General features: G+C 41.0%; 1 pseudogene; it reads right to left on the reverse strand.

The window, feature by feature from the left end:
* On the reverse strand, window positions 1-93 carry LOC120109748 (annotated as a pseudogene; the record flags this gene model as incomplete).
* Between the last annotated feature and the right edge of the window lie 12,574 nt (window positions 94-12,667).

The raw sequence follows: 12,667 nt of genomic DNA on the forward strand, positions 1-12,667 counted from the left end.
CATTAGTAACTTCCAACAAAAAGACCATGAAACATTTTATGAATGTTGGGAGAGATTTAAAGAATTGCTTCTCTCTTGTCCTCATCACGGGTTTGAAACATGGAGAACCATTAGTTTTTTTTACGAAGGGTTGTCTCCACAGTTAAAACAATTTATAGAGACTATGTGCAATGGTCTATTTTTGGAAAAGCAACCCGATGAGGCATGGGACTATTTAGACTCTCTTACAGAGACTGCACAATTATGGGATACAGGGGATAGAGTGAATAAACCTTTGCCTAAGCCTACTAGCATTGGACACGGGGGCCTTTACAATCTTAGTACTCAGGATGATATTCAGGCTGAAATGGCAGCCCTTACTAGGAAGGTAGAGGAAATTGAACTTAGAAGAATTGAATTCGTCAAGACCGTAGAACATAACAGCGAGTGTTGTAGGATTTGCGAGATGCCTGGACATCTCACCACTGATTGCCCCACAATACCCGCATTCAAGGAAGTCTTGCACGATCAGGCCAATGTTATAAAGTCCTATCAAAAATCTTTTAATAATCCTTTTTCGAGTACTTACAACCCTGGATGGAAGAACCATCCAAATATCAGGTGGAGGAATGACCAACCTCAACAAGTATATAACCCAACTCCTCCACCTCCGCAACCTCATTATGCACACGCACCGCCTCAGAAACCCAGTCTCGAAGAAACTTTGCAATCTTTCATGCAAGGTCAAGCTAAAATCAATGATGAATTAAGAAATCAACTGACAACGCTGACCACTGCTTTAAGTACTCAAGAGAAGGATAAGCTACTAGCTCAACCGCAATCTAACCCTCAAGTCTACGGCGGTAACAATGCATCATCTTCAACTTTGCATAAAGAATAAGCGAAGAGTATAATAACTTTGCGAAGTGGAAAGGTTATTGACCGACCAGTCCCAGAACAAACACAAGTCATACCTGATTCTGACCCTCCCAAGACAAAAAAAAAGGATAACAAAGAAACGGAAAGCCACCGAACATCTACTGAAAAAATTAAATATTCCTTTTCCCTGCAACATTTCCCAACAAAGATTTAAACCCTCTGCAGAAAGCTTGAACCAACTCCGAATATTCTTGAGATTTTTAAGCCCAAGTAAAAAATGCAGTGTACCTTCTTCCTTGATTGCCAATTCAACAAAGTGCCTTCCTTGCAAAATTTTTGAAGGATTTGTGCACTGTCAAGCGGTCGATTAAATGGTCTAAGAAGAAGGCCTTTTTGGCTGAAAATTGTGAGTAGATTTAACCGGCATGAACACTAAAATATAAGGATCCAGGTTGCCCAACTATCTCGTGCATCATTGGCAAATTTTAGGATTGAGTGAGCATTGCTAGATTTTAGGAGCGAGTTGTGAACTTGTTGCCATATACGGTATATGAGCAACTCGGTTTGGGTGAGTTGAAGCCAACAAGTGTGACCTTACAATTAGCTGACAGGTCAGTGAAGGTCCCTAGAGGGATTATCGAGATGTGTTGGTCCAAGTAGACAAGTTCTATTTTCCTGTTGACTTTATCGTACTGGACACACATCCTGCTTCCAATTCACCATCTCAGATTCCGGTCATCTTAGGACGTCCATTCCTTGCAACTTCTAATGCATTGATCAATTGTAGGAATGGTGTCATGAAGCTTTCTTTTGGCAATATGACCTTGAAACTGAACGTCTTTAGTATAGGTAAACAACCTAGTGATCATGAAGAAAGTAAAGAAGTTGAATGGGTTGAAACCATTGCGGAAGAATATCTTTTAAAAGAAACATTTACTAAATCGGCCGACAATGTTTAATAGATTGGTGTTCTGAAGGTACTGCTGATGATGTGGTCCCACCTATTTAGATAATTCGGATGTCCATGATGATCAATGGATGGAGACCGAGAATAGAGGTATTCGAGCAGTTGCCCTCACAAGGAACAAAAATTGTGCAATCTCGAAACAAGCACCCATACTTGAGCTGAAACCCTTACCAAGGGAACTCAAGTATGCCTTTCTTGGACCCGATAACACTTTTTCCGTAATTATCTCGACTGAGCTCGATAATGATCAAGAAGGAAAATTACTTACGGTCCTAAAGAGTCATAAAGAAGCACTTGGATGGTCGATTGCAGACTTAAAGGGGATTAACCCTTTGATTTGCATGCATCGGATATATTTGGAGGATAATGCAAAAACCACAAGGCAAATGCAGCGTAGGCTGAATCTGACAATGAGAGATGTGGTTAAAACAGAAGTTCTTAAGTTGCTTGATGTGGGTATTATTTATCCGATTTCCAACAGCAAGTGGGTGAGTCCTACTCAAGTTGTGCCCAAGAAAGCGGGTCTGACAGTAGTCAAAAATGACCAGGGTGAACTAGTCCCAACTCGTGTTCCGACGAGTTGGCGCATGTGTGTTGACTACCGAAAATTGAATTTGGTCACTAGGAAAGATCACTTTCCCCTACCCTTCCTAGACTAAGTTTTGGAAAGAGTTGCAGGACACAAATTCTATTGTTTTCTCGATGGCTATTCCGGGTACTACCAAATCAAAATTTTACCTGAGGATCAAGAGAAGACTACCTTCACTTGTCCTTTTGGCACATTCGCTTTCCGTCGGATGCCATTCGGGTTGTGCAATGCACCTGCGACATTCCAAAGATGCATGCTCAGCATTTTTGAAGACATGAACGAGAAATTTTTAGAAGTGTTTATGGATGATTTCTCTATTTTTGGCGATTCTTTTGATGATTGTTTATTACATTTACAAGCTATCTTAGCTCGGTGTATAGAAAAGAATCTTATACTGAATTGGGAGAAATGCCACTTCATGGTGCCAAAGGGAATTGTCCTAGGACATATTGTTTCATCGAAGGGCATGGAAGTTGATAGAGCCAAGATTGACTTAATCGCCAAGCTACCTGCACCCAAGCCTGTTAGAGATGTTAGATCATTTTTGGGTCACGCAGGATTTTATAGGAAGTTCATCAAGGACTTTAGTGTCATAGCTTGACCATTATATGACCTCCTATCCCTTGATACACCATTCAATTGGACTGAAATCTATCAAGAGGCATTTGAAAAGTTGAAGTCTATGCTTAGCACTGCACCCATCGTGCAACCATCCGATTGGTCATTACCTTTTGAAATCATGTGCGATGCTAGCGACTATGCGATAGGAGCTGTCCTAGGACAACGCAAGGATAATAAGCCATATGTCATTTACTATGCAAGCAAAACCTTAAACGATGCTCAAATGAATTGCACCACCACCGAGAAAGAATTGCTAGCAGTAGTATTTGCATTAGACAAATTTCGCTCTTATATCCTTGGTGCTCCTATTGTTATCTTCACAGATCATGCAGCGCTAAAATATTTGCTGGATAAGAAAGAGGCCAAACCACGCTTAATACGATGGATACTTCTACTCCAAGAATTTGACATCACAATCAAAGATAAAAAGAGAGTAGAGAATGTGGTTGCTGACCATTTATCACGGCTAGTTGTTCATGATTTGGTGCCACAGTTGCCCATTAAGGACTCGTTCCCTGAAGAGCAATTGTTTACACTTTCTACTATGCCATGGTATGCTGATATTGTAAACTTTCTTGTCACGAACCGGATGCCGGAGCATTGGGGATTGAATGATAAGAATAATTTCTTGCGTGAAGTAAGGAGTTATTATTACGATGCCCCCTATTTGTTCAAGTATTGCAATGATCAAATCTTTAGAAGATGCATACCGGATCATGAGATGCAAAGTGTACTCTCTTTTTGTCATGCCAGTGCTTGCGGAGGACACTTTGCATCTAAGAAAACCGCAGCTAAGGTGTTACAATGTGGTTTTTATTGGCCTACACTATTTAAAGATGCCCACGAGTTTCTGTAGGACATGTGATCCATGTCAACGTGTTGGAAGTCTAACTCGTAGGCAAATGATGCCTCTTCAGCCCATTACTGCTATTGAAATTTTTGATATGTGGGGCATCGATTTCATGGGCCCATTCCCACCGTCTTTTGGATATGAGTACATTTTGGTTGGTGTTGAGTATGTGTCCAAATGGGTAGAAGCTGTGTCTTGTCGAACAAATGACCACAAACCAGTTTTAAAATTTCTTAAAGAAATATATTTTCTAGGTTTAGGATGCCCAAGGTTATAATTAGTGATGGGGGAAAACATTTTTGTAATAAGCCTTTTGAGATCCTGTTACGAAAGTACGGTATCATCCATAGAATTGCAACCCCTTATCACCCGCAGACTAGTGGCCAAGTAGAGTTAGCCAATCGGGAGATTAAACGAATTTTAGAGAAAACGGTGAATCCATCACGCAAAGACTGGTCTTTTAAAATTTTCTGACGCATTGTGGGCTTACCGTACTGCTTATAAAACTATTCTTGGTATGTCCCTGTATCGGCTAGTCTATGAAAAAACATGTGTGGAGTGATTGATTAAAACTCCATTTGATTTTGATGAGCTCAAAGCATTTGAGTATATCTTGTGATTACTAATGAATTCAATTGAGTGTTTCAGTGAAAATCCTGTCCAAGTGTCTCTAGATTTGGTTCATAGTATTTTGGATAAGTTAAGAAGTCTGTTGAACCAAAGTCTGAGACTCGAGTCGACTCCCGAGTATCACGAGTCGACTCCAAGCGTATCAAGTTCACTGGCACGAGCTCGAGTCGACTCCAGACTAGTACGAGTCGACTCCGACTGAGAACAGAAAGAAGAACAGAAAGCCTCATCTCAGAACCTGTCAACGAGTCGACTCCTGAAGTGCGCGAGTCGACTCCAATGTTCAACGAGTCGACTCCAGGGTAGTAAGAGTCGACTCCAAGAGGTACACAAAGAAAAGTCAGAGAGCAGTTTTCGAGTCTGAGATTCGAGTCGACTCCCAGACAGCTCGAGTCGACTCCAAGACAAACTTCACGTCAAAAGGCAGAAGACCAACTTTCGGAAACTGAGAGCCGAGTCGACTCCAAGGAAGTTCGAGTCGACTCCAAGACTGGATGAGCCAAAAGACAGAGAATCGGGAGTTCGGGCTCTGAGATTCGAATCGACTCCAAGGACAGTCGAGTCGACTCGAGTGGACAAAATTCAAAATTGGATCCACGGACTTCAGTGGATGAGCCGACTCCAAAATTGCCAGGTCAGCTCCAGAAGTTGGCGAGTCGACTCCGGGTCAAGACGAGTCGACTCCCAGTCGTGACGGCAACTTTAATTCAAATTTGGAACAGTTGCCGAGTCGACTCCGGAAAAGCTTGAGTCGACTCCCGCTACAGCCGAGTCGACTCCTGATCGCGCGAGTCGACTCCAACCCACCAACGGTCATATTGTCAGGCTGCGCAGAGTGTGCAGAACGGGCAGAAAAAGCAGTGTAACGGCTAGTTTCCGTGGGGGTTGGCTTAAATAGCCACAGAAGACTGTAGCAAGGTAGAGAATAGTCATTCCACTCCAACTAATCAAGGATTCAAGCTCTGCAACGTGCTCTTCAACGAAAAAGGGAAGATCTGCATTTACAGCTCCACCTACATCTTCCCAGCAATTAAAGCCTTCTCCTCCAGCATTCAAGTCGACTACACATTCGAGAGGAGACCGGAGTTCAAGAAGCCATTCCTCTACTTCAGCTTAAAAGCGTTTGAGGGCTTCTAAACTCCTCTTTTGATTATATTGTTTTACATCTGCTTTTGAGAAGCTTATTTTCCTTTCTTTCTATAACTTGTATTTACTTGGTTCAATCGGGGGATTGAATCAAGGGGACTAAGGTTGGTTGGTGAGCCAAGTTAAAAACCAACGTGTGTAAGGGTTTGATTGTGAGCCCGGGAAAAACAATCGGGGTTGGTTCTAGTCGGTGAGCCTGGAAAAACCGACCGAGTTTGTTGTGAGCTCGTAAAACAACAAGTTTGGTTGTGAGCTTGCAAAACAACCGGCTGTAATCCAAGGGGGTTATAGTGAATTCCCAAGAGAGACTTGGGGAGTGGACGTAGGAGCAAGGGGTAGCTCCGAACCACTATAAAACTCTGTGTTTGCATTGGATTGTCTCTCTTCTTCTTCCCCTCACATCACTCACAGCACTTAGCATTAATTAAATAACTTGCAATAGTTTTTAATTAATCAACCACATCGTTTTAATTATCTAAATTATTTTAAAACCCAATTCATCCCCCCCCCCTCTTGGGTTGTCTATCTGGGCAACAAGTGGTATCAGAGCCAAAAACTCTTCCACTCAAGAGTTAAAAGATCAAAATGACAACCCCATTTGGATCTTCTCACATTGAGGGTCAGTCCACCCAAAGACCCCCTTTCTTCAATGGATCCGACTACTCATACTGGAAGGCTAGGATGAGAATATTCGTCCAAGCCCAAGACTATGAGATGTGGACCATTGTAATGAATGGCCCATACATCCCATCCACATATGTAGAGGGTGTTAAGGTACCCAAATTAGAAAAGGATTGGGATGAACATGACATGAGGAAGGCACAATTAAACTCTAAAGCTATGAATGTGTTTTATTGTGCCTTAGATAGAAATGAATTCAATAGGGTCTCTACTTGCAACTCTGCAAAAGAGATCTGGGATAGACTTGAAGTGACCCATGAGGGCACGAATCAAGTTAAAGAATCCAAAATTAATATATTGGTTCATAAGTATGAACTATTTAAAATGGATTCTAATGAGACAATCACTAGCATGTTCACTAGGTTTACTGACATTGTCAATGGCCTAAAAAGCCTTGGCAAGAGCTATACTAACAGTGATCTTGTCAGAAAAATACTTCGCTGTCTACCAAGGTCATGGGAAGCCAAGGTGACGGCAATCCAAGAAGCTAAAGACTTGAACAAGCTTCCACTCGAAGAGCTCCTTGGATCCCTAATGACTCACGAGCTAACCATGAAGCAACACAGCGAAGAAGAGTACTCCCATAAGAAAAAGGTAATAGCACTTAAATCTACTTCATCTAACAAGGACTTGTCCTGCAGTAGCAGCAGTGAAGAAGAAGAACATGAGGAAGATGATGGTGAGGCTCTTCTTGTGCGCAAGTTCAAGAGATTCATCAACCACAAGAAGTCCTATCATCAAAGGAGAGGCCCCTCAAATTTCTACCGCAAGGACAAAGGTAAGAAAAGGGAAAACGAGGGGATTGGGTGTTACGAGTGCAAGAAGCCGGGTCACATAAGAGCAGAGTGCCCCTTACTGAAGAAGGGGAGTAAGTACAAGAAGAAGAAGGCTCTTGTCACTACACTATCCGACTCCGACTCATTATCCTCCTCATCAGATGATGAACAAGAAGAGAAGGCCAATTTCTGCTTCATGGCCAACGAAAACGAGGTAACTTCCGATACGCATCTTGATTTTTCTTTTGATGAACTTTATGATGCATTTAATGAGTTAATGGTAGAATATAAGGCTATAAATCTTAAGAATAAAGAACTGAAAATAGCTAATCAATCATACCTACATAAATACGATAAATTAGTTAAGGATAAGGACTTAATCACCAAAGAAAATATTGAACTTAAAACAAACAACCAACTTTTAACTCAAAAGACTAACACCTTAACTAAAGATAATGAAAAACTAACTAAGGAATTTTCAGAACTTAAAAAATATAAACAAACCTTAGATAAGGATCTTACAAAAGAACTTAATGATCTAAAAGCAGAAAATCAAACACTAACTAAAGAACTTAACAAATACAAACCCTTAGTTGAAAAATTTACATATAGTTCTGAAAAATTAAACATGATACTAAATAGTCAACGAGCAGTATTTAATAAAGCGGGTTTAGGGTATAAACCAAGAAATAAACAAAAACTTCTTAGTAACTTCTTTGTTAAAGCTGGAGAAACTAAAACTAAGAAAATAACCTGCTTTTGTTGTGGAACTATAGGACATAAGGCAAATGCATGTGACTATAGGAAAAGTAAAACAAAAAGGAAAATTAAAAGGGTATGGGTTCCAAAAGGAACCAACTTGACTAACCATGAAGGACCCAAGAAAACTTGGGTACCTAAGATGACATGATTTGCTTGTGTAGGAGTGTCTTGCAGCCAAGGTCAACAAAAACCGCTGGTATTTGGATAGTGGCTGCTCAAGGCACATGACGGGTGATAAAGATCAATTTTTCACCCTTGAAGCTAAGAAGGGAGGTGCTGTGACTTTTGGAGACAACAACCAAGGTCATATCATTGGTATTGGTAAAGTTCAAATCACCCCTTCTACTTTTATAGATAATGTTAGATATGTTGATGGTCTTAAGCATAACTTGTTAAGCATTAGTCAATTATGTGATATAGGATATGATGTTATGTTTAAACCATCACTATGCATTATAACAAATCCTAATGATAATAGTTTAGTTTTTAAAGGAATTAGACGTGGAAATGTATATGTTGTAGACCTAGAAGATCTTGCAAAACATAACCAATGTCTAGTTGTAAATGAAACTAAAGATAATGATGCTAGTTGGTTATGGCACCGTAAGTTAGGTCATGCAAGCATGGACACAATAACTAAACTAGTTAAAAGAGACTCCGTGATAGGTTTGCCAAAATTAAAATTTGAAAAGAACAAAATATGTGAAGCATGTCAATTTGGCAAACAATCTAGGAACTCTTTTAAATCCATAAAATGTGTCTCTACTTCTAGGCCTCTAGAATTACTACACATGGACCTATTTGGTCCAACTAGAACAACAAGCCTAGGTGGAAATAAATATGGTCTAGTTATAGTAGATGATTACTCTAGGTACACATGGGTCATGTTTCTAGCACATAAGGATCAAGCATTTTCTATTTTTAAGAAGTTCCATAAGGAAGTAACAAATGCTAGAGAGTCTTCAGTCATAGCCATTAGAAGTGACCATGGTACCGAATTCGAAAATCAATCATTTGATGAATTTTGTAGTAAAAAGGGGATAACCCATAATTTCTCAGCACCTAGGACACCACAACAAAATGAAGTTGTGGAAAGGAAGAATAGAACACTAGAGGAAATGGCTAGAACTATGTTATGTGAAAGTAACCTCCCTAAGTACTTTTGGGGAGAAGCCATTAATACCTCTTGTCACATATTAAATAGAGTTCTATTGAGACCCATTATAAAGAAAACACCTTATGAACTGTGGAAAAACAGAAAACCAAAGGTTAATTATTTTCATGTTTTTGGATGTAGGTGTTTTGTGCATAATAATGGGAAAGATAATCTAGGGAAATTTGACCCTAAATCTGATGAAGGAATATTCTTAGGTTATTCTACAACTAGTAAAGCCTATAGAGTATTTAATAAAAGAACCTTAGTCATAGAAGAATCTATACATGTAGTATTTGATGACTCTAGTGACATCTCCTCTAGTAAGAAAGTTAATTTTGATGATGATGTTGAAATACTTGAGGAAAAGATAGATGAGATGGGATTACAAGATGATAATCAAAAGTTGATTGAAGGAGAATCATCAAGCCAAGAGGCTATTGTGGATCATGGGCTAACAAAAGCTTGGAGGTATGCTCACGGGCATCCTAAGGAACTCATTCTAGATGATCCATCTCAACCGGTTAGGACTAGAGCTTCACTTAGAAATCTAAATAACCATCTAGCTTTTGTTTCACACTTTGAGCCCAAACATATAGAAGAAGCCGAAAATGATGTAAATTGGATAAATGCAATGCAAGAAGAACTAAACCAATTTACTAGAAACAAAGTGTGGGATCTAGTAGAGAGACCTTCTAAATATCCAATTATAGGTACAAAATGGATATATAAAAATAAGCTAGATGAAAATGGAATTGTTATAAGGAATAAGGCTAGACTAGTGGCAAAGGGTTATAATCAAGAAGAAGGCATAGATTTTGATGAAATCTTTGCTCCCGTAGCTAGACTTGAGGCTATTAGACTATTATTAGCATATGCATGCTCTAAGGATTTCAAACTATTTCAAATGGATGTAAAAAGTGCATTTTTAAATGGGTATATTAATGAGGAAGTGTATGTAGAACAACCTCCTAGTTTTGAAAATCATCAATACCCTAATCATGTGTATAAACTGAACAAAGCACTTTATGGATTAAAACAAGCACCTAGAGCATGGTATGAGAGACTTAGTAAATTCCTATTAGAACATGAATTCTCTAGGGGAAATGTAGACACAACATTATTTCTGAAAAAGCAAAATAAGGAGATGCTATTAGTACAGATTTATGTTGATGATATCATTTTCGGTGCTACTAACAATCGCCTCTGCGAAGAGTTTGCTGATTTGATGCAGAGTGAGTTTGAGATGAGCATGATGGGAGAGCTGAACTACTTCCTCGGGCTTCAAATCAAACAATCTGAAGGAGGCATCTTCATCAATCAAGCAAAATATGTCAAGGAGATGCTCAAGAAGTTTGATATGGAAGGAAACAAATCAATCAGCACCCCCATGAGCTCATCATGCAAATTAGATCAAGATGAATCAGGTAAATCTGTAGATCAAAAACTTTATAGAGGTATGATAGGATCTTTACTATATCTTACTGCAAGTAGACCTGATATTATGTTTAGTGTTTGCATGTGTGCTAGATATCAGGCTAATCCTAAAGAATCACACCTAGCTGCAGTTAAGAGAATTTTTAAATACTTAATAGGAACTAAGAACATAGGGCTATGGTACTCTAAAGAATCTAGCCTAAACTTAATAGGGTACACAGATTCAGACTTCGCTGGATGTAAGCTTGATAGAAAAAGTACTAGCGGGTCGTGTCAGTTTCTAGGAGAAAACCTAATCTCATGGTTTAGCAAAAAACAAAACTCGGTTGCATTATCCACTGCAGAAGCTGAATATGTGGCAGCCGGGAGTTGTTGTGCTCAAATCTTGTGGATTAAACAACAATTAGAAGATTATGGCATTAAACAAGATAAAATCCCCATTAATTGTGATAATACAAGTGCCATAAATCTAACTAAAAATCCAATTCAACATTCAAGAACTAAACACATTGAGATAAGACATCACTTCATAAGAGATCATGTATTGAATGGTGATGTGTCACTCCAATTTGTTTGTACTGATAATCAATTAGCAGATATTTTTACAAAACCCCTAAGTGAAGAGAGGTTTAGCGTGCTTAGGAGGGGATTAGGAGTGATTGATCCATCCTAGTGGGAGTTTCCACTAGATTAATTGATTTTGATGATTAGAATACGGTTAAAATAGAGTTTACATTCAATGATCATCAAATCAGATCCCAATTAGGTGATTTTCCCTCATTTGGCATGGTTATAGCATGACTTTTAGGTGCGTGCCAAGGTTAGAGACGACTCGAGTAAGTTTCAGAGCCGGCTCCTAAGGGGGAGTCGACTCGCGCATTTGCGGGAGTCGACTCGCACATTGTCGGGAGTCGACTCGAAGTCTACAGGCGCATAAGGAGAGTCGACTCACGCATATTCTGGAGTCGACTCGAGGTCGAGTCGACTCGCGACTCAGGGGAGTCGACTCGCAGTCGGGATCCGACTTTTTAACCCTAGGTTTGTCGTTTCACAAACACTTCTCTTTCAAGCCGCCACTGTTCAAAAAGCCCTAGAGCCGACTCCTAGGTCTTCCCCGATCGTCTCCAACCTATGTTCGGTCGATTTTTCACCGGTTCTTAGGGTTTTCGTCCGTTCCTAGGTCGTCTCCGGTCCGTCCCGAGTCTCCTCCGTTGACCTTTCTCCGTCCTTTAGGTGTTTCTTCCCGTTTAGGTCAAGATGCCTCGTAAGACCGTGGTTAGGAAGAGGTCCCGTCCCGAGGCCGGTCCCGAGCGGCGCTCCAAGGCGCGGCACGATCCCGCGAGGCAACCACCTCCGGCTCGTTCCCCCGCCTAGGGCGGTTCCCGCGAGGCCATTGGCCGGGAAGGTCATCTCCACCGGGAGGTATGTCGATTTCGACTTCCTCTCCCGGGAAGGGTTCACCATAGGTGATAGGCTTAGAGCCCAGGGCTTAGAGTTCTTCCTTACAGTGGACATCCCCACATATCCAGGGCTCGTTAGAGAGTTTTACGGTACCGTCCATCGGGGAGATGGGGGTATCGAGGGCACAGTAGCCGGTGTCCCTGTGTTTGTCACGGAGGATCTTATTGGCCACATCCTCCACCTTCCACTAGTAGGGGTGGCTCCCGCACACCCTGAGGATAGGGTTGAGGCCCTTACGGTCGTCTTAGGGCATCCACCTCAGTCCCCCCTAGACGAGGTATCTGCTAGCTCACTTCCTGTTGAAGTGAGAATCCTTTTGAGTATTCTGTCCAGGTCTGTCTTCCCTAAGACAGGAAGATTTGATTTTGTAAATGAGAGGGACCTAGCTATTATGTCTTACATTCTTCAGGACACCCCAGTCAACTTTCCCAAACTCATATATAGGTATATGTGTGAGCCCCTAGATAGACCTAGGCTCACCCTCCCATACGGCATGATTTTTACTCTTCTCTTTAGGGAGTACGAGATTCCCATTCCTGAGAGGGAACCCTCTCGTGCATTGCGATGGACAGATCGCTTGTGTACGGGGACCATGCACAGGATGGGGTTTCGGAAGAGAGAGGGGGTATGGGTTAGGAAGTCTACCCTCACCGCTCAGACCACCAGACCTTCACCCAGTCCTGAGCCCGATTCAGACTACCCAGACCTTCCAGACCATCCAGACCTTCCATCCACT

The sequence above is a fragment of the Phoenix dactylifera genome, unplaced genomic scaffold (assembly GCF_009389715.1).
Source record: "Phoenix dactylifera cultivar Barhee BC4 unplaced genomic scaffold, palm_55x_up_171113_PBpolish2nd_filt_p 002666F, whole genome shotgun sequence".
NCBI lineage: Eukaryota > Viridiplantae > Streptophyta > Magnoliopsida > Arecales > Arecaceae > Phoenix > Phoenix dactylifera.